Below are 8,722 nucleotides of genomic sequence, written 5' to 3' on the forward strand. Positions count from 1 at the left end.
TAAATGGCAATGGGGGCTAGATAGAAAGAAGATAGAAAGCAGAAATCATGTTGGAGTGCAACCAATAGATGTCCACTGCCATCACTGTTTATACTTGCTGTGCTGTGACTCTGTTTTTAAATGTAGAAGATGCTGCCAATGCTGAGATTAATTTCCAATATGTAGAAGTTTAGGGAAGAAAAGGTTTTCAATAGATAAAACACAGGATGATGCCTCACATTTGTTAGGTACTAAAATCATTTGTTGAATTGAAATAGCTTAAAAAGGCTTAAAGACAGAATACCCAGCGATGCTTGCCAAAGTATGAGACCAAGAAAAGCAAACTTACAGGCTCTCCATGGCATTAAAAAACACAGTCCTGGGACTTCCCTGGTGGCGCAGTGGTTGACTCTGCGCTCCCAATGCAGGGGGCCCAGGTTCAATCCCTGGTGAGGGAACTAGATCCCACATGCATGCCACAACTAAGAGTTCACATGCCACAACTAAGAAGCTCACCTGCCACAACTACGGAGCCCACGTGCCGCAACTAAGGAGCCAGCATACCGCAACTAAGGAGCTTGCCTGCTGCAACTAAGACCTGGCGCAACCAAATTAAAAAAAAACCAACATAGTCCTTATTTATATAAATGTTTGAATCTCTTGGTTGGTTATGCAAACAAGTATCCCTCAGTTGCCCAAATATTTGTCATGGTTTCTTTCCTTATAATAGAAATCAAAGAACCATAACAATCTAAGTTTCTCATACTTGGGGAGAGGGGCAATAACCCTTTAAAAAATAACATCCTACGATGCACCACATACCTTAATCAAATGAAAGTTGGGTTAGGCCTGCTGAATTAAGAGTGGGGGACTTGAAGCCCACGTACTGCCCCCCCCCACTTCATACTAGTAACGCTTCTACCGTGTCAGCTCGAATACATCTAAGTGACAGGGAGTTCACCATCTCACAAAACATACTCTTATTCTAATTTCGATTCCTGATGCCAAAACAGTTTCTTACTACTGGACAAAAGTCTGATTCCCTGTAATGTCTACTCCGTGGGCCAAAACACCCTTTCACAAGCTGACATTTCAAGTACCTTGAGATGGCTCTCATCCTGCTCAGCCATCCTGCCTTCTCCAGGCTCAACATCCTCAGGTCTTTAACTACTGCTCACTGGACACGGTCTCTGCTCTTTTCATCATCCTGCTCGCCTCCTACCGCGTGTTCTGCTGCAGCTTTGAGAACATACCCTTGACCCAGGGAAGTGTGCCAATTGCTCAGTGTCTTCGGAATTTATTTCTCAACTGACTTCTAACAACACATGCACGTTCTATCTCCGTCAGGCAGCTTTGTTTCTACCTTTTGATGTTCATATCTCAGCAGCATGACAAATGCTCATCAAAACTCAGCTCTTGACCCTTTGCTCTTCTCTCTGGACTTGAAGTATCTTCTCCCCTCCATCCACTGAGTTCTTCCCAAACTGCTAATTCACAGCAAATGTTTGTGCCTGTGATCTGCTCCCGCAGACAGCAGTGCCTGGGCATAGGCTGCCTGTCTTGACACTGCTACCCTTCCCAGCTCACTCCAAAGGCCTGGAAAAGACTGTCTGCTCTCATCTGAGTCCTCCTGAAAGGGAATCAACATTCCACATGTGCCTTGATCAGCTCAGAGTTCAGGGGGCCTGTGCTTTCCCTGCTCTATGCAGTGCTTTTCAGGATGGATGATATTAGTCAATGTGCTTATGGGTTTGATTTTTAGCAGCTTCCCTTCTCTGTCACATCATCTCAAGATCAGACTTGACTGTCACTGGCCACTGGCCACAGCCCCACCCAGTTGTCTCCAGCGGGGTGGCCACCTCCAGATTAAGTGAGGCTCTGAGTCAATGACAACCAGGATTGATGATACAGTAAGAGAATGGCTGTCAATGCTGGCTGCACATTAGAATCATCTGGAGAGCTTTAAAAACTCCAGAGATTCTGGTTCAATCGATCTGAGTATCATTTAAAAATCAGTATTTTTATTATTATTTGCGGTACGCGGGCCTCTCACTGTCGTGGCCTCTCCCGTTGCGGAGCACAGGCTCCGGACGCACAGGCTCCGGACGCGCAGGCTCAGCGGCCATGGCTCACGGGCCCAGCTGCTCCGCGGCATGTGGGATCCTCCCAGACCGGGGCACGAACCCGCATCCCCCGCATCAGCAGGCGGACTCTTAACCACTGCGCCACCAGGGAAGCCCCAAAATCAGTATTTTTTAAAAAGCTCCCATGATTCTAATGTACAGACAGGATTCAAAGTCACTGCAATAGGAAATCCCTCTTAATAGGTAAATATGTTCTGGAATTTGTCTGCAGCTCCCCTATCTGTAAATAGAGCCCAAGGTACCTGACAGGACTTCTACAAAACAATTCAGGAACTGCACTAAGCATTTAATAAGCCACATTCAATTCTCCCAACAATTCTGGGAAGCAGATTTTATTACCATTCCCATTGAACAGACGCAAAATCCAAGCCTCAGAAATGTCAAGTAACCTGTCCCAAGCACCCATAGGAAGAAAGGGGGGCAGGGGATAGAGAATATTTCTGCAGATTCCCAAGATGTGCCCTTAACCCTGGTATACTTTCCCCAGTGCAGCCCCATCCCTTGGCCTTATTGAAATGTTTCACTTCTTCCTGCAGCCCTGAGAGTTGGGCTCCCCTTGGTTCTCCAAGGCAGCTGGAGTCCGATCCTGAACCTCCACCTAATTCCTACCAGCCCTTCTCGTCTATTGCTTCTGATACCATTTTCTTCATCTTAAAGGAACTCTGTCCATTATAGCTTGGATACTTCAAAATCCAGTCATAGGTCATTCCCTTGGATACAACTCCCTTGGCCATTGACCTCCCCTGCCCACCCCACCCCAATCCAACCTATCACTCTCTCCCAGACCCTGCCCATAGTCAGTCCTGGGTGACTCTCAGTTGTCTGCATGCTATGCCAATGACAGCATCAATTAAATCCCTCTGGGTTTTTTTTTTTTGTTTTTGTTTTTTTTCACATGAACTGCCATGAAGCTGTTCTTTCATCTTGCATGTTTATGATTATTCCTTTAAACCTAAATATAGGACTAATTGTTGCTGTTTAATTTTAAAAATATTTTTAGTTTTATTAGTTTGGCCCCATTATTCCAGCACTTCCATATAATTCTGAAACTAAATTACCATTTATCATAATGAAGTCTCCTTTTAATCAAAAGGAGAGTTTCTTGACCATGGGCTCTATGTTTTTTCCCAAGTTCCTAATAAAAATGGTTCTTTGCTATTACCCTTCCTTTTGTGTGGCCTAAAACCAACAGAATCAACATTCTCTAGCAAAAATCACTCACTGGGCTATCTCCAGCTAATTGTACAATCTTATTTTCAAAAATTCGACGTGGGATTTTGTGAGTGCCTTGTTGAAATTAAGATTCAGTAACTATATATTATTCTGAGTCAAGTTACCATAATGAATGTTCTTAGTAAATAAACCCTTATTGGCTCCTAGTGATCTCTTTATATTTTTCTAATTACTGTCATCTATTTGAGAATCTATGCTAAACTTGTCAGGGATTAAGAGAAATGTCAAAGACCATTTGTGAAAAATGGAACAGGATTTTCCCATTTTTTGGCAATGCTCCTATTCTCCACAACTTCTCAAAATTTACTAATAGTTGCCCTAAGGTCAGCTCCCTTACATCTGGGATGTAATCAGACTGGGCTTTCTTACCATCTCTCCACCTATCCAGGGTTTTAGTGTCCTTTTAACTCATTTATCTTTTATTTAATTGAAAATTTTATTGCGATAATTGTAGATTCACATTCAGTTGTAAGAAATGATAGAGATCCCTGTACACTTTGCCCAGGTTCCCCCAATGGTTTTTCCAAAACTGCAGTATACTATCACAACCAGGATACTGACATTGATAAATCACCCTATCTTCCTCAGACTTCCTCAGTTTTACTTGTACTCATTTGTGTGTGTGTGTGTGTGTGTGAACTTCTGTACAACATCATTACCTGTGTAGAATCATGTATCTAGTCAAGATACAGAATGAACAGTTCTAACACCACAGGGGTCCCTCGTGTTGCCTATCCATTAATCTTTTAAACATGTTTGCTCTGCTCTTTTTGGTTTTTAGATCAATTGCCATAAAGGAAATAAGGGATGCAAAATAAGAGTTGAGAAGTGCCTTCACTGGGCTATTTGTTAACATTACTGCTTCTTCCTCCTTTTGAGCATGGTTTCTTAAAACTGCATAAACTTCCTTTTTTAATACTACTACTATGCCTTCCCAGATTAAAAAAAAATGCTTTTAAGTCCTTAGGTGTTCTTTATCTGATGTTCATTTTTATAATTTCTTTGGAATGAAGCATGATAAATGGATGGAGAGGCTTTTTTTCACCCTACTTGGTAGTGGAAGGGAAGATGGCTTCTAATTATAAGCATTTATGAGACACCTTTCATTTGAGTAGCAAACTGTAACCAGCAACTGTAGATAATCTTAACATATTACAGTATCATTTTCCCCAGTAATCTCTTTGAGGAATAGGACCACATCCTACACTTCTTTTGTGTTTACAGTGGCTGCTGTCCTTGGCTCTCCAACACCCATACATCCCAGATGATTAGTCAAAGCCAAGGGTCGGCCGCTTTCCCATAAAGGGCAGACAGTAAATATTTTAGCCTTTGCCAGAAGATCTCCGTTGCAACTATTCAATTCTTCTGCTGTACTGTGAAACAACAACAAGCATTTTGTAAATGACTGGGCACGGCTTATGCCAATTACACTTCAGTTATTAAAAAAACAGGTGGGCAGCAGCAGTTTGCCAAACCCTGGCCTGAGCCAATTATGGTAACTCCATTTCCTCAGCCAGTGACTGGCTTACAAATGGACATGGGACCCAATCCTGGTGCATGAGATGTGAGGAAAGTTTGCTGAGGGGCTTCTAGGAAAGACTGTTTCACAGTTAAGACACTCAAGGAAGAGACAACCCTCCTATTTCCTTTGGATATTAGCAGATCTGGATGTGATGCCTGGAATCACTGCAGCCATTCTGCTCCTGACCTAAAGATGAAGCCATCAAAAATAGGAGGGCAGAGCCATGAGAATCACAGAGGACAGCAGAAACTTGACATACTGTGCCCGGAGGCTGCCCTACTTCTTCTTATGTAAGACAACAAATTTCCTTATTGCTTAAGTCAATGAGTTGGCCAAAAAGCATCCTAATTACTATACCCCCTTCAGTGCTTAGCAAAGTACTTCACAGAGGAAAGACGTTCAGTGAACATTTTGTTGATCTGGCTCACAAACTGAACCATAAGCTTATGCAAATCAGAATTCTTTCCATTGTAAATAACAACCTAGCTCCTTTTAAAATACAAGTTCACTTTTCTTGGAAAAATAAATAACAGTAACACCAAGAGGAAATAATAGTAAACCTCATATTATTTAAGATGAATAGAAAACCAAAATATTTGACAGTTTTTCATTTTTCTCAAAATAAATGTGTTTCAGGATTATTCATTCCGTGCAGTTTTCCTCCTGTTACTTTAAGCCTTTCTCTCCCTGGCTGGCCCTTGGAAGGCAAGCTGCATGCAAATGTCTGTATACTCATCAGTCTTATTAGGCATGGTTCCAACTGGCCACCCCACATGAACACAATTAAAAGTTAAACATCAATTAAAATTCACGAAATCCATTTAGCTCTCTGAAAAAGCACTAAATAACCGTCCACATTTGGGGCCCAAATTAATCTAAATTGTTTTCCATCGCCCTTTAGTTATCAAACATACTGGGCCTCATTTTAGACTCTGTTAATTGCTCATTCAGCTTTCACGGAGTAGGCGATGAAAATTGAGCCCAGGATAAAAAATAAAGATGTGGAATGAAATGCCACACTGGGTCAAGTTCAGTCAGTCAGGTAGTCTGTTAGTGACGGCGGCACTGGAGAAATTCTGCGAGAGGGCAAGCCCTATCCAGGGGTGAGGGGACACACAGATGATTTCTCCTCTGAGAATTCTGCTGATTTATTCATCTGCTTATTCGACATAGACTTGGATGTCTAACTGGCATGTCAAGTTTTGACATGTCCGAAACAGAATGCATAATTTCCCCCAAGTCTATTTCTGGTCCTGTCTTCCCCATATCAATAAATGGCACCCAACTGCATAAGCCCAAATTCAGCATCACCCTTGATTTCCGTTTTTCTGTACCTCTACAACCATGCCATCAGCGAGCGATTCTCGCTGACTCTGTAACCAAAATCTGTTCGGTCCTCTCCATCCCACGCCACCACCCTAATCTGGGCCTCTGTCACGTCTCTTTTGAGATTACTGCCACCACCTCCTAAATGGCTTCCCTGATGCCCTTTCTGCCTCCCCAAAACCCATTCTTTTAAAAACAAAATACAATCCCATCACTCCACTGCTTAAAACCCTTCAACAGCTTCCAACTGCATTTTATTTATTTATTTAAAGATTTTTTGATGTGGACCATTTTTAAAGTCTTTAGCGAATTTGTTACAATATTGCTTCTTTTTTTTTTTAATGTTGTGGTTTTATTGGTCCTGAGGCATAGTGGGATCTTAGCTCTCCGACCAGCGATCGAACCCACAACCCCTGCGTTGGAAGGCGAAGTCTTAACCACTGGACCACCAGGGAAGTCCCCCGACCACATTTTAGAATTAGAAATCGATACGAGTTTTCTACTGCAGCTGTAGCAAATTACCATAATTTGGTGACTTACAACTGTATGCTCTTACAGTTCTGGAAATCAGAAGTGTAAAATCAAGGTGTCAGCAGGGCTCTGTTCCTTCTGGAGGTGTCAGAGGAGAGTCTGTTTCCTCGCCTTTTTTAGCTTCTAGAGCTTCCTATATTCCTCGGCTTGTGGCGCCTCCCTCACCTTCTCTGATCCTCCTGCCTCCCTCTTATAAGGACCTTTATGATGACATTGGGCCCACCTAGGTCACCCAGGATGATCGCCCCATCACAAGATCTTTAACTTAATCACATCTACAAAGTTTCTTTTACCACGTAAGGTGACATATTTACAGGTTCGGGGACTAGGACATGGATAATTTAGGAGGGCCCTTATTCAGCCTATCATAAAAACAAAAATCAAAACACAACACAAAAAAACGGAATACGTCCCATTTCACATTTATTATCTCATTTAATCATTTAATCTTCACAGGAATCTGGTGTGTGTGTGCATGTGTATATGTGTGGGTATGATTTACACTATTTTACTGTATTAAAAAAATAACAGTCGGGCTTCCCTGGTGGCGCAGTGGTTGAGAGTCTGCCTGCCGATGCAGGGGACGCGGGTTCGTGCCCCGGTCCGGGAGGATCCCACATGCCGCGGAGCTGCTGGGCCTGCGCGTCCGGAGCTCTGCAACAGGAGAGGCCACAGCAGTGAGAAGGCCGCATACCGCAAAAAAAAAAAAAAAAAAAAAAAAAAAAATCACAGTCAATGCTTCTGATCTTGTTGAAATATATTCATGCAGCTTGGATGTATTTCATATTTTAAATACGATCCCAGATTTTTTAATTAGGTTATTAAAATAAGTACCAATTAAAATGTGGGTACGAAGCAAACGGTGGGATCCGCGGCGGCGATAGCAGCAGCATGGCCGCGCTCTACGGGGGTGTAGAGGGGGAGGCACACGATCCAAGGTCTTTTTACTCTCAGAGGATGTGCAGATCCTGGCAGAAGTGGAAGGACTCAGCACAAACCACTGGCTGATCGGGACAGACAAGTGTGTGGAAAGGATCAACGAGATGGTGAACAGGGCCAAACGGAAAGCAGGGGTGGATCTCTGGTCCCTCTACGAAGCTTGGGCCTATCCCTCCTGAGCGGTGGGGATCAGGGGGACGCCGTGAGGATCCTGATGGAGGAGCTGAGGGACCGATTTCCCTACCTGAGTGAAAGCTACTTAATCACCACCGACGCCGCCGGCTCCATCGCCACTGTTACGCCGGATGGTGGGATCGTGCTCATCTCTGGGACAAGCTCCAGCTGCAGGCTCATCAACCCCGATGGGTCTGAGAGCGGCCGCGGTGGCTGGGGCCACATGATGGGAGATGAGGGCTCAGCCTACTGGATTGCACACCAAGCAGTGAAAATAGTGTTTGACTCCATCGACAACCTAGAGGCGGCTCCTCATGACACCGGCTATGTCCAACAGGCCATGTTCAACTATTTCCAGGTGCCAGATCGGCTAGGAATCCTCACCCACCTGTACAGGGACTTTGATAAATGCAGGTTTGCTGGGTTTTGCGGGAAAGTTGCAGAAGGTGCTCAGCGGGGAGATCCCCTTTCCCGTTATATGTTCAGGAAGGCTGGGGAGATGCTGGGCAGACGTGTTGTGGCAGTGTTGCCTGAGATTGACCCGGTCTTGTTCCAACGGGAGATTGGCCTCCCCATCCCGTGTGTGGGCTCTGTGTGGAAGAGCTGGGAGCTGCTGACGGAAGGTTTCCGTTTGGCGCTGACCCAGGAGAGAGAAATCCAGGCTCAGCACTCCTTCTCCAGCTTCACCCTGTTGAAGCTGCGGCACTCCTCCGCCCTGGCGGGGTCAGCCTAGGGGCCAGGCACGTGGGGCACCTCCTCCCTATGGACTAAAGCCCAGTGGACATTGGGTGCTGGAGCTTTTTCTCCTTTTCCTTGTTTTTTTTTTTTTTTTTTTTTTTTGCGGTACGCGGGCCTCTCACTGCCGTGGCCTCTC

The 8,722-nt window shown here is 44.3% G+C and overlaps 1 pseudogene; it reads left to right on the forward strand.

Annotated features, from left to right (window-relative positions):
* The first annotated feature begins 7,623 nt into the window (after positions 1-7,623).
* On the forward strand, positions 7,624-8,619 carry LOC102977394 (N-acetyl-D-glucosamine kinase-like; annotated as a pseudogene).
* The last annotated feature ends 103 nt before the right edge of the window (positions 8,620-8,722 follow it).

Source organism: Physeter macrocephalus, chromosome 6 (genome assembly GCF_002837175.3).
Source record: "Physeter macrocephalus isolate SW-GA chromosome 6, ASM283717v5, whole genome shotgun sequence".
In the NCBI taxonomy this organism is placed as follows: domain Eukaryota; kingdom Metazoa; phylum Chordata; class Mammalia; order Artiodactyla; family Physeteridae; genus Physeter; species Physeter macrocephalus.